At 39.7% G+C, this 24,453-nt stretch overlaps 1 protein-coding gene across 30 annotated transcripts in view; it reads left to right on the top strand.

Annotated features, from left to right (window-relative positions):
• The window catches only part of NRXN1 (neurexin 1), a 734,224-nt gene that overhangs the window by 617,686 nt on the left and 92,085 nt on the right, over window positions 1-24,453 (top strand). The gene's annotated exons all lie outside the window — the stretch shown is intronic.

Below are 24,453 nucleotides of genomic sequence, written 5' to 3'. Positions count from 1 at the left end.
CGTGGCCTGGACAGGTATTCTCTTCTCTGGGTAAAGGACTGACTGGAGGGCTGTGCCCAGCGGGTGGTGGTTAATGGAGTTAAGTCCAGTTGGTGTCCTGTTACAAGTGGTGTCCCCCAGGGGTCGGTACTGGGGCCTATCTTGTTTAGTATCTTTATTGATGACCTGGATGAGGGGATTGAGTGTACCCTCAGTAAGTTTGCAGACGACACCAAGTTGGGAGGTAGTGTCGATCTGCTTGAGGGTAGGGTGGCCCTTCAGAGGGATCTGGATAGGCTGGACTGCTGGGCTGAGGCAAATGGAATGAGGTTTAACAAGGCCAGGTGCCGGGTCCTGCACTTTGGCCACAATAACCCCATGCAATGCTGTAGGCTTGGGGCAGAGTGGCTAGAAGACTGTGAAGAGGAAAGGGACCTGGGAGTGTTGATTGATGCTTGGCTGAACATGAGTCAGCAGTGTGCCCAGGTGGCCAAGAAGGCCAATGGCATCCTGGCCTGTATTAGAAATAGTGTAGCCAGCAGGACCAGGGAGTTGATTGTCCCCCTGTACTCTGCTCTGGTGAGGCCACACCTTGAGTACTGTGTTCAGTTTTGGGCCCCTCACTACAGGACAGACATTGAGGCCCTGGAGCATATCCAGAGAAGGGCAACAGAACTGGTGAGGGGTCTGGAGCACAAGTCTTATGAAGAGCGGCTGAGAGAGCTGGGGTTGTTTAGTCTGGAGAAGAGGAGGCTCAGGGGAGACCTCATTGCACTCTACAACTTCCTGAAGGGAGGTTCTGATGAGGAGGGGGTTGACCTCTTCTCTCAGATAACTAGTGACAGGATTCGAGGGAATGGCCACAAGTTGCACCTGGGGAGATTTAGATATCAGGAAAAACTTTTTCTCTCTCAGAGTGGTCAGGCACTGGAATGGCCTGCCCAGGGAGGTGGTGGAGTCACCGCCCCTTGCGGTGTTCAAGAAGCGCCTGGACAAGGTGCTGTGAGATACGATTTCGTAGCTTACTGGTATTTGTGATAGGAGGATGGTCAGACTATATGATCTTGTAGGTCCTTTCCAACCTTGTGTTTCTATGATTCTGTGATTCTATGATTTTCTTATCTTCTCTGTTTCAAAATTTTGTTTTACTTTGCTCTTTTGAATGCCTGTCTGCTTTTGTGGCTATGGTACTGCACCACAACAGCAACTCCAGCTACTACTGTGAATTGGCTGCTCTTGTAAATTTAGTTAGGTAACAATTACAGAATGAAATATAGATTTGCTAAGAACTCATTTATGGGAAGAAACCAAAGGACTTGTTAATTTGGGTCAAACTGAACTAATAATTATGGCCAAAGGCAAAACAGAATAACAGAATGAAAAGAAATTGGGTTCAGTAATGTCAAAATATTAATTTCAGTGTTTTCTAAATAAAGTGTTCTAAATTTTCATGTCAGGATTGCCCAGTGTTTATAAGCAATTATAATGATCTGAGAACAAAGCATTTCATTTAATTTGAAGCAACCTTTTCTTCCATACCTGAAATAAAATCTGTTTCAGTTCAAATCAGATGTGTGTGTGTGTGTGTGTACACACCTTTCTCACAGCAGTACTCATAACCATATCTCATAATAAGAAAAACAATTTTCTTAATTTTCTATTTTTTTTCCTTTAGTAGCAAAGGATGTACACTTTACCAGTCTAGGAAAGTATATCAGAACAAGCTAGCTGACTTTCTAAAACCACAATAATCACCATTTATTGTGAAGGATTTTCAAAATCACTTTTCTGTGAATAACACTATGCTTTATGCTGTCAGAAGGAATTTGCCCAATGCTGACCCTTAAAAAAAAAAAAAAGAAGGAACCTTCCCTTCAGGATTTTCATCATAAATCAGGTTGTAACATATGGATATAAGATGATCTATTAGATATTGGCCTACCAGTCTATGGTTTCAAAGCTATTCATATTGCTGTGAATACTCAGCAATTCCTGAGACCCAGAAGCAGTTTGGAAGACACAGTCTGCTGTAGACAAATATCTATAATGATATCCCAGTCAAAGCTAGTTCTTTCTGGCCAGCCTTAGGAAAGCATAACTAATTACATAACTTTAATACTAAATTGCAGCTGTACTTGTGCTCCACAGTTATGTCATAGCCATGTCTCATAGACCAACATTTGATGGCACAGGCATCTAACACAAGCGACTGACACAAAGATTGTCCAAAATACTACTACTGGAACAGATGTATTTCTGTGATTGTGGAGTATAAATTATGAACGAGCACACACACCAAAGAAGTATCTATGCGATAGTCCTTGTATAGTGGCAGAAGATCAAACCAGAGGCTAACGATATGGTCAGTGCTAAGTAGCTCTGTGATATGGCAATTGGCAGCTAAAGTTCTTAGGACTTGAGTATAATACATAATAGTTCTACCATGAGTTTGGGTTTTAAGTTTTTTGTTTGTTTTTGTTTTTTCTTTATCACTTAAAGTTAAAACCCTGAAAGCACAGGTGTCTTAGGGACTTTCCCTCAGTCTATGGGCTAAATTAGATTCTAATTGCAGAACATCTGAGGGCTAGGTGAGGGGGACATCACATTTAAATGCTTCTCTTGTTCTCGGTGTTCTGGAAACTAGACAGCGTATTTGCCACCTTTTCATGGGATACACCTGACTTTATATGCTGAGAGTCAGCTATTACAATGCACCCTATTTAGAATAAGTGATATCCATTTGTCTCGATTTTGTAAGTTGAGATTGACCATAAAATTAACAGAAGAAATTTGTGTTGGTACACTTGTTTCTCCAGAATGGATTAGTATTTCTCAAGAAATCCATGTAAGTGTCTAACATGCATACCATTAGGCTTATAAATACCTTCCAAATTCAAGCCCCTACAGCTACACTGAATACAATTAAAGATCTGTTTCTCAGGACTGAGTGTTGTGTCCAAAAGAGATCTTGGGCTCTTTCAGAAACATTCCTTTGAATATTCTAATAAAATGGACAGACAGTCTGTTACCAACATATCTATGCAAAATGATAACGGCAAAGGAGGTAGGAACCTAACAAGTAAATTGTCGTTCAGTATTTGCCTTGCCTTGCATTTGCTGTAGGGTCATTTTTGAAACCTCCATGGCTATTGCTGTTAGGACCTGGGAATTTCAGGGTGTTTTCCATGCTTAAATATTATGAGCCATTTTATTGATTTATTTATTTGTCTGGAAACACATCACCTTCACCTTTTTTTTCAGACTTGTTTCCTTCATTCGATAGGAGAATACCTCCTGGTTCTCTCTCTCCCATGCTTTCCTTTGCTATGGTCAGAGTTTTGAGACTGCAGTCTGATCTGTCATGCTAGTAGATCAGTCCCAGTGGCAGACATTGGGGATTTGAACTCCCTGTTCTGATGAGTTGCAAAGCTCACAAACTTAGAACAATCTCTCAATACTTAGTAGGGGCAACATTCCCCTGGCTGCATCACTAGTGCCCACATGAAACAACAGCAGCAGATAATAGTCATTAGGCTGTGTGATGCTTGCAAGTCTCTTGGTGACATCCCTGATACAAGCCCCTGGTAAGCAGCAGACTTTTCTCAAGAGCAGAACAGGTCAGACAGTGGGTGCCTCTGTACTTCTCAGCAGACAGTCTCCTACCACTCTCACCCACCACCTTTCCTCAGTTGCACTGGTTGTTACACAGGGAGCAGGCTGGGCTGCCTTACTCAGCACCACCTCCCTGCAATGGGTCTTTCCTTTCCAGTCAGCAGAGGGGTGAGGTTGTTCTGTAAGGGCACCTCAGGCTACTGTGGAAGACTCTACTTCACCACAACCTGACAAGCCATGTCCCATTTGCGTGGTCTACTCACCCCTCCCCTGGTCACCATGCTCCTTAGGGGCTGCTTATGGATGCATGGGGGTTGCTGCTGTTACTGCTGCCCCACACACACAGACACACACCTCTCATGTGAGTGGCTGGCCCCTGGCAGGTTGCTGTGCTCCCCTGGGGCTTCGCTGGCTCAGGAAACACCCCTGTAGGCCACAGTCCTCTGCCCTGCTGTGGAATGCACCTGCCCAGAGCTGATCACCTTGGTGAGTCCGATGATCCTGCTTGGGTGCAGGTGGATCCTGTTAAGCCTCAGCAGACATCTTGTCTTAGAGATAATCTTGCACGATTATAAAAGCAAAAATTCTGGTGGAGGCACTAGTCTTGGAGCCAGGCATTGATGACTTGGGCTTACCTGATTTTTTTCCAAGTGTCTCCACGTTACTGCAAGGATTGAGGAAAACTTTAACTGTGCTTCTCAATCCTTTAGCCATCTTCCCAGGGCCCTGAAACCTCTTTTGTTAGACTTTAGGCTTTTTGTTTTGACACCACAGGTACCCAGATGATCTCTTTTTGTTTATATGTCTCAAGATCCTTTGGCTTTTAAATTTATTTTACTTCCTTTGAAAGGACATTTTAGCTTGAGTTTTGGCAACTCATTTTTGTTTCTAATTCTGAAATCCATTGCTTTTTTTTGTGGATTGAGTCTGTTGTTTTACCTTCTTTCTGTAATATACTCTATTATAGCATAGTTATTCAGCCTAGTAGTTATTCAGCCTGTTTTTAACCTTGCAGATGCAAGTCCAAATATATATATATTTTTATGCTTTTACCTTAAAGAATTTCCAAATGACCTTCCTGGCTGAGTCCATCAATCCCTCAGACTGATTACATAATGTGGTTTCCTTCACTTTATCAAATTTTGTTCTTTTGAAATCAAGAATCTGACTTACAGGCTTATTTTTAGTTGTCCTTGTATTAATTTGAATCAACTCACGATCACTCAATCCAAAAATGTCTCCTACAATTAACTTTTCTCTACTGCTTCCATTATTTATTCAAAGTCAAGTTAAAATAGCATTATTTCTCATTTGTTTCCACTGGACAAAATCTTCAATGAGTATTATAGGAAGCTGATCTCTACTTGTATTCATACAATTCAGTTATAACATGAATGGAAGAAGGCATTTTATCAGTAAGTAAAGCAATTTAAAAATAAGGCAAGAAAATCTGTGACACTCACTTCAGCAAGTCCTCCAGAGCATAGTAAGGTGCAAGAAACTAATTTAGCAGGAATCAAAATAGATTAAAAATTAATCAGACTTTCTGAGACACAAACCACCATTTAAGTGATGGATGTAACTAGGCCAGCATGCTACCTTACCTTTCTTAGTATGTAGTTGCACAACTGATTTCTTGCATCTTTTTCTGATGGATACAGCTCTGATTGCTGTTTAGTCATGATCCAATGTATCTGGGTTCCAGTACGATTTTATTGTAAATGTGAAAGATTGATTCTAACAAAAATGGTTATTTATTTTCCCTTTCTCTTTGGGGAAAATCCTTTTACAGCTTATCTAAAGTCAATGAAATAACATAAATAAATAAATAAAAAGCCCCACCCTTTGAGAGATTAACAAATTGTTCTGTCCTGCTGTCTTCTTTAAATAAAGAGCCTAGGTAACACCCAAACAAGACTAAAGTAAGTCTCTTTTCAAAAAGTGGTTTCAGTAAAGTTTCCCAAATCAGCTTTTTAATTTGACAGCTTATCATTTTATTTTATTTTTTCTGTCAGATAATGCTAGATAATAGTGCTTCTCTAAGTCCGCAGACAGATTTTCTTTTTTCCTTTATTTTTCATCTTGGATATCCTGGTGAAACACAAAGGCTCATCCCTTCTTAGACTTGATAGATCCTGTAATTAAATTCAGATCTCGATAAAATGTGTGGTACAGTTGTCACTACTTGATCACAGAAGGCATTACACCTTTCAGTTAAATACAGCAAGATGGCACAATGCATCTAGTTTAGAAGGAGAAAGAAAATGTCAAATGAGCAATGAGTCAGAAAGAGGTGCTCTAAAATACTAACTGAAACCAATATCTGCTCTTTTTGTGTCTTGTGGTAAAGGATGGCGCCTATACCTGTTTACAAGAATGAGGCATAAGGTGATACGAAAACAGAGTTTTAGACCACAAGTTGTGGAGATTCAAGTTAGAGGAAGGAACTGGAAAGTGGAAGTGAAAACAGACTGCACAATGAGACATGGCAAATCTGTCGCAGCAGGTCCCCCATTCACCTCTTCAGGAAAGCCATTATTAACAACCCCATTAAAAGTCAGATCCCAAAAGATGAAATATTGCTAATACATAGAGATTCTTTTCCACACATTTATTTGGTTTGAACCTTACAGGCAAATTTTCCATGTAACCTACAATATCATAAATTACACAATGTAATAGGATAAATTAAAAATCAAGTATTAAATATGGTGTTGGTTAAAAAGAAAAGAATTCAGTCAAATTATATAACAAGTAATTTTTAATACTCAGTAGCTTCTTTACATTGTAATACTTATAGAATCAATTTCTTAAAATATATTTGTCAGTGTAGCAGAAGCTTGTTGTCAAAGCCAAGTATCAAACACCATATTCCATTATTTCTTTTTCCTTTCAGTCTGCCCTCCAGTAGGTTCATAGCTGACTTGTCTGAGGTTATGCAGGATTTTATGTAACATGTCACTCACTAAGCCAAACTAATACCTACTAACTTCAGTAAAACTACTTGTGTGCAACAAATACTAATGAATAAGCATTGGCACGGTTGTGACTGTGCTCCTTGTTTTATACGACTTGGTGGGCATACACATGCATTTCCTCTAACGCTGATATTGATGCTGCCATTGGCTGATAGAGCATGCAAGAGAAGAGTGTGATAGTGTACTTCTGTCGTGTGCTCCTCCTGTAATGCTGTTTGTTTCCATTAGCTGCTGGGGCAACCGTGAAGTCAGTGTGAAATGGGAGCCTTGCTCAGGACAGAACAAATCAATGTAGTGTTGAGCCTTCCAACCAGACAATCTATCATATGGAAAACAAAATTAATTTTTCTGCAAAGTCATTCTGATTTAGATGCTCTTGGAAGATGAGGTATTTTTTTATTTGGGACACATTTGTGCATATGTCCCCAGATATTTTGCTGGTGTTGTGAGGTGTGACAGGAGAATAGTACTTTATGTCTTCAGGATAAGAACTTGCATTAACCTAATTCAGAAACAGTTGCTGTAATTCATACTGCAGCAGGAAAAACAGCAACTTGCTGCGTCCTAGATACATTTTCAAGAGTTCCAAACACCTGATTCCACGGTTAACTGTTATCCAGGTATCCGGAAGGACACAAATCATTGCTGTCTTGAACGTATGAGTATACATGTGCATTAGACTCTTTCATGAGAGACGTGTAAACACAGGAGAGTATTTTAATATTCCAGCAGCTATGTGCATCCATGTCTTCATCTTGCCATGTGGTTATATTTTTGCAGTCTCAAGCCGTGATTATTAAAAAAAAATATATAAAAAATTTAGAACCTGTGGTGTTCACACTTTCAGGATAACTTTTTCTGTAGTACAGATTTGTGATTAGTGGCAACTCCATTGTAACCAATTCTGTGGTTTTATTCTACAATTGTATTATATCATGCACTTAAAAATAAGTTCAGAGTTAATTTCAAGGAGTACTCAATAAGTTCAAGGAGTTACCTTGACCCTAGCAAGGTGTAGCTAAACCACAGAGTCTTCTTTTTGCAGCCTATCCTATCTGTCAGAAGAAGAGTGACTTGCTTGTATGATTTATACAACCTAGAACCCTTATGAGCTGCACGAAAGTTAGATTCTGTAGTACAATCCATCTCAAACACAATTGAAGCAGAAATTAAACACCCATTGCTTTATTAGACGTAGAATATGTAGTGAAACACATCCTGATTTCACCCCCTTATTGGTGGGTGTTAACTGAATTAAAGGCAATGAAGTTATGGCCTTCAAAATTGGTTTAATTAAGATGTGAATGGACTAAAAGACTGAGAAGCATAGATAGTGTTTTCCTTAATTCTCCCCGTAATGGGGAGAGATAAGGAAAGAAACAGGTGAGCCCAGGTCATCAAAGTCTGTCATCAAAGTCTTGCTCCCAGACTGGTGCCTCCACCAGAATTTTGGGGTTTGTAATCATAGAATCATTGAGGTTGGAAAGGGCCTCCAAGATCATCAACTCCAACCACTAACCTAGCACTGCCAAGTCTATCATTAAACCATGTCCTTAAGAACCACATCTTTTAAATGTGACTTAACAGGGACAGTGACTTAACAACTTCCCTAGGCAGCCTGTTCCAATGCTTCACAACTCTTTCAGTGAAGAAATTTTTCTTAGTATCCAACCTAAACCTCCCCAGGAGCAACTTGAGGTCATTTCCTCTTGTCCAATCGCCTGTAGCTAGGGAAACGACACCAATCCCTGCCCTGCTACAACCTCCTTTGAGGTAGTTACAGAGAAAGATAAGGTCTCCCCGAGCCTCCATTTCTCTAGGCTAAGCAACCCCAGTTCCCTCAACCATTCCTCATGAGACTTGTTCTCTAGACTCCTTACCAGCTTTGTTGCCCTTCTTTGGACATACTCCCGTACCTTGATGTTTTTTTCTTGCAGTGAGGGGCCCCAAACAAAGTTCAGCCTTAGCAGAGCTGAGTACACGGTAACAATCACTTCCCTAGTCCTGCTGGCCATGCTGTTTCTGATACAAGCCAGGGTGCTGTTGGCTTTCTTGGCCAACTGAGCACACTGCTGCCTCATATTTAGCTGGCTATTGACCAATACCCCCAGGTCCTTTTCTGCCAGGCAGCTTCCCAGCCACACTGTGGCTGGGAATTCCCTGTGTTTCTCCCACAGTATTTAGCGTTGGTGCAGCCTCACCTTGAATATTGTGTGCAGTTCTGGACTCCGCCCTATAAAAAGGATGTTAAGATACTTGAAACTGTCCAGAGGAGGGCAATAAAGTTGGTAAAGGCATGTCCTTCGAGGAGAGGCTGAGGACACTTGGGTTGTCTAGTTTGGCGAAGAGAAGGCTAAGAGGCAACCTCATTGCTGTCCACAACTTCCTGAGGTGAGGAAGCAGAGAGAGAGAAGCCAATCTTTTCTCATTGATAACCAATGATGTGATTCGGGGAACAGCAAAAAACTGTGCCAGATGAGGTTCAGAATGGATATTAGGAAAAATTTCTTTACACTGGAAACACTGGAACGGGCTTCATAGTGAGGTGATTGATGCCTTATACCTGCCAGTGTTCAAGAGGCATTAAGATAATAACCTCAAAAATATGCTTTATCTTTTGGTTAGCCCTGAAGTGATCAGGCAGTTGAACCTGATGATCTTTTTAGGTCCCTTCCAACTATTCTGTTCTGTTCTGTTCTATTTTAGTGTTCTGATTTTCCTCAGTGGACTATTTCTAATGGCCTTTCTGGTGCAGCATCAAACTTAGTGGACATGAAGAATTTAGAAATATAGTGTTTTCCAGGTTAAGTGTATATATAGAAAGAAGAAAAAAAAAAAAAAAAAAAAGACTCCCCTGTTTTACAGAGATGATAGGCATTAAGAGACTTCTGGTTTAAAAGTTCAAAATTGCAGTTGCATAATATGGAGAGAAAAATAAATATGCCTTTTTTCAAAAGAACAATCTGTACCAAAATTTTATTTCAACTGTATCTGGGTGTGGGAAGAAGTTTGGAAAATAATGCATTCATTTTTAGAGTATAGCAATTGTCTCACAGCAATTTTCAACCAAGAGTTTCTTGAGCATCTCACTTCAGGGGTAGGCCCCTTGTAGTTCTCTCTCCTGCAAATTCATTCGTGTTTTTGTCTAAGCAATGATAGAAGCGCAGACTGCAGACAGTGCTATGGTTGCATGAGAGATACCTGTAGCTGATAGCTGATAGATAACTCTGTAAATGTGATTAGCAGTGAGTATGGTTAATTTTTCATCAATCAGCTTGAGTTAATAAACTCAGTATTGCATACAACAAATAGTTACCAGTGAGTAGCACTCATTGACTGGAAACATCTCCAGTGGGAGAATTGTACTGGGCTTGAATATATGTAACACTTCTATAAGTGGCCTGGAAGTCTGCATAACATCTGTCACTGACAATGCATGACTGTTAGGAAAACAACCAAACAAAACAAAGGTAAGTAATAGGCAGGGCAAACTGTGGTGTGTGAGCATGATTGCTTGGGAATCCAGGAGAATTTAAAGAAAGTTAGACTTCAGCAGTGCTGAGTTCTGAGGCATGGATCTAAGACCAAAAAGTGAAGGTTATGGCAACATAACAAGGTACAATGTCCTGGAAGTATAGGATTCTGAGGGGCACTTGAGGGATATCATCTTTCAGACTGCTGAGGATGAAGCATCATGTGTTTTTGTGACAAAGGAGATTATGGAAATTGCTCTGTGAGCACAAAAAGCTGAAATGTAGGAACTGCTGAGGATTTTGCCACCCTTACAACAATTTGAAAACATCTCTGAAACAGATATCAAAGCCTGTAACTGTACCTCATGTCTGTGGTTCTATGGGAAAAAAAAATGGAGTGTGTATAAAAAGAGCCCAAAAGAGTTTTTTTCTATATTGATATAAAAAATTAAAACGGATCCTAGCCCAAGAGCTGGCAGGGCTTGTTGAGAGGGCTTTAAACTAGGAAAGAAGGGGGATGGGGCTGAAATTAGGCTTGTTGGAGCTGTACCAGGGGGAACAATGGCAAAGCCGGGGAAGAAGACAATGTCCCAACTGAAGTGCGTCTACACCAATGCACACAGCATGGGTAACAAACAAGAGGAGCTGGAAGCCATCGTGCAGCAGGAAGGCTATGACTTGGTTGCCATCACGGAAACGTGGTGGGACCACTCTCATGACTGGAGTGCTCCAATGTCTGGCTATAGGCTCTTCAGAAGGGACAGGCAGCACAGAAGCGGTGGTGGTGTGGCTCTCTATATTAGAGAGTGTTTTGATGTTGAGGAACTTGAGGCTGGGAATGATAAGGTTGAGTCTCTTTGGGTTAGGATCAGAGGGAAGGCCAAGAAGGCAAGCATCCTGGTGGGGGTCTGTTATAGATCTCCGAACCAGGATGAGGAGATAGATGAGGAGTTCTACAGGCAGCTGGCAGAAGCTGTGAAATCATCAGCACTTGTTCTCGTGGGGGACTTCAACTTCCCAGACATATCCTGGAAGCACAACACAGCCCAGAGAAAGCAGTCTAAGAGGTTTCTGGAGAGTGTGGAAGATAGCTTCCTGACGCAGCTGGTTAGAGATCCTACCAGGGGAGGTGCCCCGCTAGACCTTCTGTTCACAAACAGTGACGGACTGGTGGGAGATGTGGTGGTCGAGAGCTGTCTTGGGCAGAGTGACCACGAAATGGTTCAGTTCTCTATTCTTGGCGAAGTCAGGAAGGGGACCAGTAAAACCGCTGTCTTGGACTTCCGGAGGGCTGACTTTGAGCTGTTCAGGACACTGGTTGGCAGAGTCCCTTGGGAGGGGGTTCTGAAGGGCAGAGGAGTCCAGGAAGGCTGGGCACTCTTCAAGAAGGAAATCTTAATGGCTTAGGAGCGGTCTGTCCCCACGTGCCCAAAGACGAGCCGGCGCGGAACTAGACCGGCCTGGCTGAGCAGAGAGTTGTGGCTCGAGCTTAGGAGAAAAAGGAGGGTTTATAATCTTTGGAAAAGAGGGCGGGCTACTCAAGAGGACTATAAGGATGTTGCGAGGCTGTGCAGGGACAAAATTAGAAAGGCCAAAGCTCATCTGGAGCTCAATCTGGCTACTGCCGTTAAAGATAACAAAAAACGTTTTTACAAATACATCAACACAAAAAGGAGGACTAAGGAGAATCTCCATCCTTTACTGGATGTGGGGGGAAACTTAGTTACAAAAGATGAGGAAAAGGCTGAGGTACTCAATGCCTTCTTTGCCTCAGTCTTTAGCGGCAAGACCAGTTGTTCTCTGGATACCCGGTACCCTGAGCTGGTGGAAGGGGATGGGGAACAGGATGTGGCCCTCACTTTCCACGAGGAAATGGTTGGCGACCTGCTACAGCACTTGGATGTACGCAAGTCGATGGGGCCGGATGGGATCCACCCGAGGGTACTGAGAGAACTGGCGGAGGAGCTGGCCAAGCCGCTTTCCATCATTTATCGTCAGTCCTGGCTATCAGGAGAGGTCCCAGTCGACTGACGGCTAGCAAATGTGACGCCCATCTACAAGAAGGGTTGGAGGGTAGACCCGGGGAACTATAGGCCTGTTAGTTTGACATCAGTGCCAGGGAAGCTCATGGAGCAGATTATCTTGAATGTCGTCGCGCGGCACTTGAAGGGCAACCAGGCGATCAGGCCCAGTCAGCATGGGTTTATGAAAGGTAGGTCCTGCTTGACGAACCTGATCTCCTTCTATGACCAAGTGACGCGCTTGTTGGATGAGGGAAAGGCTGTGGATGTGATCTACCTTGACTTCAGTAAGGCTTTTGACACCGTTTCCCAGAACATTCTCCTCAAGAAACTGGCTGCTCGTGGCTTGGACTGGCGTACGCTTTGTTGGGTTAAAAACTGGCTGGATGGCCGGGCCCAAAGAGTTGTGGTGAATGGAGTCAAATCCAGTTGGAGGCCGGTTACTAGCGGAGTCCCCCAGGGCTCGGTGCTGGGGCCAGTCCTCTTCAATATCTTTATCGATGACCTGGATGAGGGGATCGAGTGCACCCTCAGTAAGTTTGCAGATGACACCAAGTTAGGTGCGTGTGTCGATCTGCTCGAGGGAAGGAAGGCTCTGCAGGAGGATCTGGATAGGCTGGACCAATGGGCTGAGGTCAACTGTATGAAGTTCAACAAGGCCAAGTGCCGGGTCCTGCACCTGGGGCGCAACAACCCCGAGCAGCGCTACAGGCTGGGAGATGAATGGTTGGAAAGCTGCCTGGCCGAGAAGGACCTGGGAATACTGGTTGATAGGCAGCTGAATATGAGCCAGCAGTGTGCTCTGGCGGCCAAGAAGGCCAACAGCATCCTGGCTTGTATAAGAAGCAGTGTGGCCAGCAGGTCTAGGGAGGTGATTGTCCCCCTGTACTCGGCTCTGGTGAGGCTGCACCTCGAGTACTGTGTTCAGTTTTGGGCCCCTCGCTACAAGAAGGACATGGAGGTGCTCGAGAGAGTCCAGAGAAGGGCAACGAAGCTGGTGTGGGGTCTGGAGAACAAGTCTTACGAGGAGCGGCTGAGGGAGCTGGGGTTGTTCAGCCTGGAGAAGAGGAGGCTCAGGGGAGACCTCATCGCTCTCTATAGGTACCTTAAAGGGGGCTGTAGCGATGTGGGGGTTGGTCTATTCTCCCACGTGCCCGGTGACAGGACGAGGGGGAATGGGCTAAAGTTGCGCCAGGGGAGGTTTAGGTTGGATATTAGGAAGAACTTCTTTACTGAAAGGGTTGTTAGGCATTGGAATGGACTGCCTAGGGAAGTGGTTGAGTCGCCATCCCTGGAGGTCTTTAAAAGACGTTTAGATGTAGTCCTTAGTGATATGGCTTAGCGGAGGTCTTGTTAGTGTTAGGACAGAGGTTGGACCAGATGATCTTGGAGGTCTCTTCCAACCCAGATGATTCTGTGATTCTGTGATTTATAGTGTCGAAACAAAAATTAAGAAATGACTCAATCACAGTGTAAGTACTTTCATGGGGAGAAAACACGAGGTGCCTGCAGTGTTTTTAAGCCATTCCTGGAAAGCCATAACCAGAACTAAGAAATTGAAGTAAGAAATAGAGAGTGTGCTTTCAACAGTGAGCCTTCAAATTCATTACTAAATGATTTTCCTCTATTGTGTGTCATCATGTTCGTATAAAACATTTTCCTAGAGGAGCTATTTGAGCCAGTTACAGGTTATGAATTAACCAAACAATAGATTTTTGGCTGAACAGAGAATCAGATGGGTCAATATTAATAACCTGTGATGTACAGATCAGATCGTGCCTCTGTCTATATTGAGAGCATATTATCAATATAAGAATACTTAATTCATATGGTGAAATTGTGTCCCTAATGCAGATATAACTATACCTTCCCAGGAATTAAGCAATTAATACCAGAAAATAAAAATGTTTCCAGGTATAATTTCTGTAATTTTTATATCCAGAAACAATACTGTGCTATACAGCAACTATACAATGCTTTAACATGTTAGTGCTATTGCATTAAACTGAGAATTTGTTTGCACAAGAGCTGAAAATGAATTCAGAAAATACTATCTCAACTTTAATGTATCATTTATCTTTTTCTTTCTCACCTTTTATATATATACATTCATAAATCTTGGTAGCTACAAAAATGATTTTAGTTAGTTGCTTGCTTAGCCATTCTCTCTCTTATCTCACAGTGCGTTACATGTATTTTTTCAACAACTGACTTCAGTTAAAGAGCAGCCTATGGAATATGCTTGTGTACAGCTTTTCCAGCTGAGTGGCAGAGATGAGCCATGTTGCAAGAATTTCTCACAAATAATCTTCTGCCCTTACATTTCTCTTATCTGTCATTGCTTTGTGGATATGATGACCATAGGTGTTCTGTACAAAAACAAACAAACAAAAAAAAAAAAGTGTTGTTACTCTAATCTTTATCAGAACTGTGTTTTAGCCTTGTGCTTTACTGATAGTAACAATCCATACTTAGATACTGAGATATATTACTTAGATATATTACTTATTACTATACATAGATATGTTTAGACTTAGCTGGGTTTAATTCAGCCTCAGCTGTGAAAGTGTGTTTTTGGGCTTTAGTGTTCTGCTTTGGAAACACTGTCAAATCCATACATGCATTAATAAAGGCAAAGACTGTAGAGAGTTAACTTTTCCCACTTAATCTATTGATTTCATGCTAGTACTTTCAAGGGTGAGGGTGGAGAGTGGATTGATGGAATGATGTAATCCTTCCTTCTTAGAGTCCTGAATTTTGTCTTGAAAGTATGCTTATTAATCTGAAATGTGTTATTTTTTTATTAGTAAGACATTGGCACATTTTAGTCGTTAATCAGAAAATCATACAGTGGTTTGGGTTGGAAGGGACCTTAGAGATCATCTAGTCCCAAACCCCTTGTCATGAGCAGTGATACCTTAGAGATACTAGAGATACTTGGAGATACTAGATCAGGTTCCCTAAAGCCCCATCCAGCCTGGCCTTGAACACATTCAGAGATGGGGCATCCACAGCTTCTTTGGGCAACCTGTTCCACTCTCTGACCACCCTCATAGTAAAAAAAAATTCTTCAACTATGTAATATAAATTACCATCTTTTAGTTTAAAACCATTACCAACACCAACTGTCTAGGCCAGTCTTCATAGGAGAGGAGATCCGGCCCTCTGCTCATCCTTGTGACCCTCTTCTAGACCCGCTCTAACAGGTCCATGTCCTTCTTATGCTGGGGACCACAGAGCTGGATGTAGTATTCCGGGTGGGGTCTCACGAGAGCAGAGCAGAGGAGTAGAATCACCTCCCTCAACCTGCTAGCTACATTTCTTTTGATGCAGCCCAGGATATGATTGGTTTTCTGGGCTGCAAGCACTCATTGCCATCTCATGTTCAGTTTCTCATCCACCAATACCCCCAGGTCCTTCTCCTCAGGGCTGTTTTCAATTCACTTATGGCCCAGGCCGTATTCATTTTGGGGATTGCTCTGACCAAGTGCAGGGACCTCGCGCTCAGCCTTGTTGAGCTTCATGAGGTTCACGTGCACATGTATTATTGTCATCATTCTTACTACTGATCACTTAAAAATAAAAATACTTTAACTACCATATTGCATTATATTTTAATAATGCATTAATGCTTCATGTTAGTGAAGCTACTAGAATTCATAAATCTGGAAAGATGATAATATCCTTATCTAACTCCTTCAATATAGTGAGTTTCAGTAGGTATTTAAAAGGTCAAGTGGTTTCCATAAAAAAAAAATGGATGTGTAAATTGTGCTAGTAGAGCTATTTTCTTTCAAAAGTTATTCTTTTCCCTATTTAACTTCTCATATGTGTGTTGAAGTAGAAGTAGCATCTACTTTTTGGATATTGCATCAACAAATGTATTCTTGCAAAAGAAAATGAAAAAGTAAACATACTGACAATTGACTAGTGATTGCATATTTCCTTGCAAATTCATATATGTTTAAATTGTTCGATATTGATTGTTTTTTTTCTTTCTGTGGAAAAAGATTAACTCTGAAAATCAAGGAGATAAATTTAGACCTCCACAAAAATTAACTGCCGGGTTTAGGTTGTCCATCTAAAATGTGGCCTTACTAACTTCAAAACAGAGTATCTCCTACTATGAAAGTGTGTTTTGGGCAAGAGCTTAAAGATTTGAATATTCTGATTTAGCTAGTACAGGTCAAATTCCTTATGTTAAATGTGGTATTGAAGCAGGTGGTTTTCCCTTCTGGATCCCAAAGGCTACTTTGAAACCACCTGAGACCTGAAAATGTCAAAGATCTGTAGCCTCAATGGCCTTTTTAGGCCATGATTTAGCAATGCATTTGAGAACTTCCTTCTGTGGTTGATGTCCAGCATGTCTATAAGTGCTTCTGAAGAGTAGGTTGCACTAAAATGGACTTTCAGTAGGAATGATAGGTGACAACAGGTAGATATTTCTCATATCTATCCCCCTCCCCTTACAGGCACTTTATTCAGCAATGGCTCTTTTTCCCATCTAGACATAGATTATATGAGGAGTCATGAAGCATAAATTTCAGGAATGTGACAAATATGTTAAGATAATCATCTCTCCCCTCCCTTGAGACCTTTCTAAGTCATAGAGGAAGGTAACTCAATATAAGAGGTTTTAACATAGAAACGTTGTTTGAGGAATACAGTTCTTAGTTTTCTTCCAGATCAGAATCTCAAAGCAAAATAAAATGTTTCACAACAATTCTGAGTCTTCTCAGACTGCACCAAAAAAAAAAAAAAAAAAAAGGCTAAGAATAATCACAAGGGGAAAATATTTTGCTAATTGAAAACTCTTCGCAATTTTACCAAAAAACAGCTATGTTTCATAAAAGTTATAGTGACATGCTACATATCACAGATAAATTTGAGTGGAAAATATTAATGAGGCTTATGTATGTATATAATTGGGGAATCAGATTATTTCACTTTTTAACAGATAGAACTAAATCACTACTGGAAGTCTACCCACGGCCACTATGATATTGTGTGGTGGACTGCTCATTATAGTTCTGCAATCCTAAAACACTCCTTTTCTTTTATCTCAGTGAGCATCTGTTTCTATTATTTAGTTTCTGTTTCTATACCTTGCCAAAAGCGTTTAAAAAAAAATAATAAAAAAAGCTCTGTGTACAAGTTTAAACCTTAAACCTTTCACTTTTAAATAGATTATTCTTTTATAGTAAAATGTCTGCAAGGCATAAATAAACAAATTGAAATGCCACTTTTAGACAGAACTGAAAGTCTGGAGCTTGCTTTGGCCAAGGGCTACTTTTTAGCTGCACTGCTGACACAGAACAGATTCTTCTCTCTTAAATGCCATTTTCTATCTGTATGGTGCATTTGGTTTCTTCTGCTTGGCAAAGGCTTTTCCAAATAATGACCTCAGTTTTGTTCTTTCTATTGGCTTGCATGTAATCATTCATATTCCTAGGAGAATGAGTTGACACAGCTTCAGCAGATGCAGTTAATGTGACAAAACACCTGTATGGTTCAGGACATTGGGGCACAGTGGTGGTGTTATCAAGCTTCGTGAAAGAACATGAAATCAACATTTTTAAGTTTTACAGTTGCAGTCAAGTTTGTCTGCTGTTGATGAGGGTTGATGCTGATTGCTTTGGATTTCTTATGTTTATTGTGTCTCTGGTCATGTAATGAGTGTGAAATTATTCTCACTATGCCCCACATTGCTTCCAAACAGTCTGTTAGAGCAGCTCAATTGCAGTGGCTTTGGTGAACACAACTGAAATCCAAACTATTTTCTCTTATATTACATTGATTATTGCATAAGCAAGAGCAAAATTTAATCCCTGGAGATGTTTTTTTTGTTTGTTTGTTTTACGTTGTTTCAAATAATTTTTGATGTTGCAAATGGTCCAGAAATAATATATGAAAAACATAGTTTCCCAAAGCCTTTCACCAGCTACAATAAAATGCAATGATATGAGTAATTGCACAGTGTGTCCTTTTCTGTCCTCAGCACTTGCAGTGTGGATAAACTTAATTAGGAAGTTTGTGCGTAGTTAATAAGACCTTTCTTATTTATGGCTTCTACCTGAATACTAGATACTCATGGGATTAGAGACCAATAGAAATTTAAATGAGAGCTGAGCGTGGTGTTTTCCATTTGCCATTGTTCATTTATATAATGTACTGTTTCTGTCAAGAGACATTCTATATAGTAGTTCTTTGCTAGCATGAAATGAAGATCATCCGGATTGCTACCTGGGCAGAAGTCAGAAGAACATATTCAGTAGTTGCTATCTCTGATCTAGCTATTTTTACATACAGTAGGGTTGAAAAATTCTCCATTTTCCCGCTGTTGAAAAACTATTGAACAAGAAACTGCTTACAGTCAACTTCTGGTTAAAGTTCTATTGGAAAATTAACCTTAAATGATGTGACATTATGACTGTTTCTAAACAGTCAAGAGTCCTTTTTCCTTGGAGACCTGCAGAATGTCACTCTTGGAGTGATGTGGGACATGGTACTGTACTTACAACAATTCGTTTTTTATTCTTTAATCTTCCTCTTTAATGAGTCCTATCAATTTTCTTCTCTATTTTAGCAGCAGCCATACATATTAGCCCCTTAATGCTTCACAGGCAGCACAAAAGATCTTTTTTAAAATGCCTGATAACAAAATATGACCTTTAATTTATCAGAAAAGTCCTGTGTTTTCTTATCTCCTTCTTGTTGCTTTTCATCTTCTCTTGCTTGCTTTTGATATAATACACCAATCTCAAAGTAAGCAATCCAGCACTGCACAAACCAAGACCAATTGCATTATAGTAAGGAAGTGAGAATCAGGAAGAGTACACTCTTAGTTTAATTACTAATTAATCCCCTAAAAAATAATCAAAAACAAAACAGATCGGAAGGTAGTTGATTTGAAGCAAAGGTTCACATCTCCCTGAGAGGTTAATGAGAGTTCTCAGTTTTATCCTGCAGAAAGTTGAAAAAATACGGTTTAAGATTAGTTTGTTTAATATGCAAGCATGAAGCAAGGAACTTGCACGTGAGCATAAGATGTTTCAGTACAGTTTGTAATACCAGTGGAATGGGCATCAATTTACACATACGTCTTTCAATAAATGTAGTAATTGGGTTCTTCTTCAAGGGAACCTAGGTTGTAGCTTTGTATTTGATTGTGTTATAGGCTACCGATGTGTGCTTTCACTTTGCAGTAGACTAATGCAGTAGACTAAGACTGCTGTCAGTCAGTCTGTAAACAGAATATTCTTTTGGGATACTTAATATGCATTATGAGAAATTTGGGATTCCCTCTAGGGAGAAAAAGGTCATATATATTATGGCCATTTACTATGAACTTGGCAGATTTGACACATTCAAGTTTGCTTAAGTCAAAGCACATGGCAGTTTCTTTTTTTACAGGTTAGCTCTTCTATAATAAGGTAAAGTACTGTAGAGTTACAGCCTTACTTATTTGCTACAAATTCTTTCTCTAATTTTAGAGTTTCTTTGCACGTTAATCATCTCACCAAGCTTTGTTCAGGATACGCAACAGGAAAAAATAAGCATCCTAGAATTGTGTGTCTACCTTTCCTTTGAACACTGGATGAATCCCAAATCAGCCTTTTGGATATGTAGCTCCACATATAATAGTGTTCCAGACTGACCACTGCATACTCCTCCATATCTCCTAACTTCTCATTCTTGTTGGAATGGGTAGTTCTGGTGTAATTTATCAGCAGACAAAAGATAAGCAGTTTTATGTGATCCATCCAGAACTTTCTTGTTCCTAGACCAAATACTTGCTAGTCAAGTTTGTAGGCATTCAGCAAAAAAATGACACTAGGAACAGTGTCAGTGTGTCCTACAAGCCAATGATTTTCTGGGGTTGACCTGGACCCCTTGTCTTCTGCTGTATCCAACCCAGTTTTATGCCTGTATATCCTGGACCCAGGGTGTTGTGATAGAAAAGGTAATACTATGTTTGCAGGCATAAAGGCAAGCTTACTGATGGTTAGACCAGATGATCTTGAAGGTCTTTTCCAACCTTAATGATTCTATGATTTTATGATTCTATGTTGTACAAATTTTAGACCACGGTCTTTGTGTTTTCAGTGTATTTCAACATTAATATATATTTGTACATACAACTGTAAGCATGGTAATAGTAATATATGATTTAGGAGGACTTTACTGTGGGCCATTAATGAGATTGGGCTTTCATTTCGTCGCCTGGCCATGTGATACAGTATGGGGACAGCTTGCCTCAATACCCTAGAGCCACAGTTGTTTCATCCCATGCCGTGCAGCTGACACTTTAGTCAGGTTTCATCCTTAACCATATCTGGAGGAATGATATGGGTCTCTGCCTTCCTCCTGCAGATGTCAGGGAAGTTATGATTCAGAAGTAGCACTGCCAAGATCATGATGAGCACAACTAGGGAGAGGGGGTTGTTCATAAATGGAGATAGACCTCAGTTACTTCAGTTTGTTATTTATTTTCCTAGGAGATCACTGAGACTAACAAAGTGAATTTGTATTCTGTTGAAGGGTTTGTTTCAAAGAAAATATTCTCTAGACTTCAGGTTGTTCTTCACAGACTCTCAATTTTCAACCTTCTTATTCTCTTTCAAGGATGCTGCTATTTCACATCAATAACTGACACCTTTATTTCTGAGGACAAAATAGAATTACACTCCAGTACTGACAATATAATAAATCAGGAGGGATAAAATACATATTAGTGAAGTTCACGTAGTTGGTTTGTCCCTGATGACCTATAGATATAAAGGTATGATTAAGTTTTTTGGGACTGCTTCTCAATCTTACCACAAGATTTTGCTCTGACTCAAAGATTTGACCTTTGCTGCTCCTCTCCGCTTACCTTGATTCTTTGAAATTACTGTTATTCCCTTGAAGTCTTTCTGTTCATGCAGAATTAATACTTCGTTGTGACAAAATATTGTCTGTTTGATAGAAGAATGATTCCATTCAGAGTTCAGTCAGGTTAGACAATGACATGGTGCACATCATGAGTGAAACATTTTTACCCAGCTTTTTTAATCACAGAAATTTTGGCCATCTAGCCAGGAAGTGTCATGCTGGGTAGTCATATATCTATCTACAATTAAAGTTTAGGCATATCATTTGTTTCTTGTGAATTACTGTTGAAAAGCATGCCTAACAAAACAATCTTTCAAAAGGATTACAGAAATAAAATCTCAAAGGTGCAGTTTTATTTAGGGTATGAAAATATTTATTAACCTTCTTGGAAGTATTTTTATTGAAGAAGTTCCTTGTCGTTCACCCTATTGGTAAAAACAAGCATAAATAAAGGAATCATGAAAAATGTTCACTGAATACTCCTGAGAGAAACAATATGTAGTATTTTTGTTTTCCCTACTAGGGATAAGATTACCAGATGAAGTAAATGCACATAGTTTTGCTGAATTCAAAGCAACTATTTGGGAAGAATCAGTTATTGAAAATATGTATTTGTATTTTCAGTGCGATACTAGGATTTTTGTTGTTTTTAATGTTGTTTTCACTATTTTCAGTGCTATGTAATTTTTTGAATGTGCTTGTTAAGATACCTATGCACCTACTAGTTTCCTCATTAGTAAACCTGTGTGTTCTCCTTGAAACTAAAGCTGGAAAGTTCCACACCATTTCCTCCTAGCCTTTCCATTTATATTATCTACTAGAAGAACTTAAGCTAATGTAATAGTGTCAAATTGAGATGCATTTGACTATGCACTTTTCTCTCTGATGAGAGATAGGCTAATGTAATCAGCAATTATTTTTTTGTGTGACCTTTACAAATCAAATGGTTATTTCCTTACTTTTCATTTTTATTTTGCTCTCAGTGGTACAAGACTGCTGCAGTTAGTATAAAGCATAATATAGATAGAATCACATTATACTAGGGTTCAATATTCTCAAAAACGTATGTACCACATGGAGTTTTTAATGAAATAATTCAGAGAAATGTATAAGCTGGCCAGGACTAAATTTATACTGCTAATTTACAGAGGAGTTTCCACGATCACCATAGAGATGTCCTGGAGCAGCTGCCAAGTACTGAAAGTGAAAGGAGCAATAAACTTTGTCTTGGATAAATCCAGTGTTAGTAATGAAATTACAGTAGAGAGATGCCATAGTGGTAGCGATCTAGAGTGGTGACTACAGACTGTCCATCCACCAGGTGCAACTAATGTACACTGACTGCTTGTAACAGCATAGCATTTAATGCCTTCCTGGTGTATGCAGTTGCAAGCACTTCTTCAGTTTGACATGATTGTATGGGGCTTCTGCAGTCTAGGGAGCATTAGTTCATGAATGGCACCCAGTAAATGACACTGAGTGATCTGTGAATCTCATGAGTTAGTGATTATCAACATCCATGAGAATTCTTTCCATTGATTTAATAGATCCTTTGTGCAGCAAAACCTCTTCTGAACAGTTATTTAGCCTTTTCTTATAAATAACGTAGGAGAATCTCCCCTCCTTTTGTTTAAACATGGATAACAAAACAAGGGTATCCAACAGCAACAAAAGTTCATGATTCTTTTGTTTTAAGGTAAGGAAGCCTTTTGGAAATAGGACATTCTCACTTATTCTTTGAATTAACTGATAATACCTCAATAAAAACTGCATAAATACTTTAATAAAAAGCTAAATTTAAGTCTTAAAAATAACTGTCTGTCAGGAGATATCACTTGTTAACTCATTGATAAGAAATATGGAGGATTGCGTCTACTTATCTTTGGTCCCATGTTGATTATATGACATTTCTCATGTTTTTCCTGTACTTCTGAAATTTGCATTCAGTAACAGAAAGTTTGTCATGACTGAAGGAGCTAGTTTCAGGCCCAAGATGAAGAGCAGCAATTTCAAAGATCATAACAGGAAAAAAGAAAAAATCATAAGACATTCTGTATTCTTATACCATGAGTCTTTTTCTAAAACCTTATATTTTAAATTTTCATTTTCCTGAAATAGTAGAAAATGGAAATTTTCAGTAAAATATTGTTTTGCAGAGAATGTTTTTGAAACTTGAGCATAGAACAAAATGTGCATATGGAAAGATATGTATGTATATACTTTAATGTATACACCCATGCACTTTTCAATATTGACATGCATATAGAATTCATATAGTACATTGGAAGGTGGATAGGAGAAGGACATCCTCTCAAAAGATCAGCTTCTGCCATAGTGAACTACATACATGCTAAACCAAATGAGGGAAACATGGTAAGTGGCAGCTCATGGCATTGCAAAATAAGTATCTGCACAAAACCATGATGTTTTTTGCTACAGAAGCTGTTGCTTTTGCGGTTTCTGAGGGCTACAGAATTGATTCTTCCCTGCAACCCTGTGTTGCTGGTAGAGGGGGTAATTGTCTGACAAACTAGACAATTGATTTCCTGAATTTGGATAATACTTTGTTTTGATAACTAGCAGTAAGATCCTGCTAGCTTAAGTAAATGTATTTCTGCACTACAATGGGCTACTGCACCCTGTACTTACCGTTTCCACTGCAGATACAAGACTTGGTTCATTGCTGGTGAAAGTCAGAGACAGTTTAAAGATAGTTTGCACATTGAAGCAAGATTGACTTTGGATTGGGGCCTGAATTAGAAATAACTGCTTTTGACAGCTTTTCTTGTATCTCTCGAGTGCTTTTTATTTATTTATTTATTTTAAATCTAATATGAACCAATATAATGGAAGCAAAAGATATTGTTGGTCTAAAATACTACCACCACCAAAAACCTGTACAATGAAGGAAATATTGAGGTTTACCGTCTCCTAAGAGAAATTTCAAATAGAAGACAGTAATGGATGGTTTTCTGAGGAATAATAGCTATGTCATTAAATCACACACAATACATATAATTAAAAATAAACATTTAAAGTGATTTGCTAATTATTCCTCACTGTCTGATATATTCATGACTGTATCAACCTTATTTTATGTCATTGTTTTATTTTAAGCAATCAAGGACCTCCGAACAGACTGAGAATAGATACAGTCTGCAAATATGACAAGTTTCTGTTTTGCATTGCAGAGTTCTGAATAGTCCTTAATTTATGAAACCCCACTAAAGATAGCCTCTTGCTAAATTGTTAAGTGTTTCTACATTTCAGAACAAGGTTACCTTTCAGCAAGTCACTTTTGTCAAAGCCTTGGTGTTCCTTCAAGACATGGTCAACATGTCCTATGAGAACGTACAAATGGTGAATACGCTAGTCTGTTCTGTACTGTATATTTGGATCTCTGGAATTTGTTTAAGTGAAGCAAATAAGAATGCGTTTTTTCTGACTAGGACATATTTTATGGCAGGTCTATTTCTAGACAGCAGAAGTGTGCCTTAAATGGTGATTAAGACTTGT

The sequence above is a fragment of the Cygnus olor genome, chromosome 3 (assembly GCF_009769625.2).
Source record: "Cygnus olor isolate bCygOlo1 chromosome 3, bCygOlo1.pri.v2, whole genome shotgun sequence".
Lineage (NCBI taxonomy): Eukaryota > Metazoa > Chordata > Aves > Anseriformes > Anatidae > Cygnus > Cygnus olor.
Note: the sequence above shows the minus strand (reverse complement) of the source record. Positions and strands in the feature narration are given on the sequence as shown.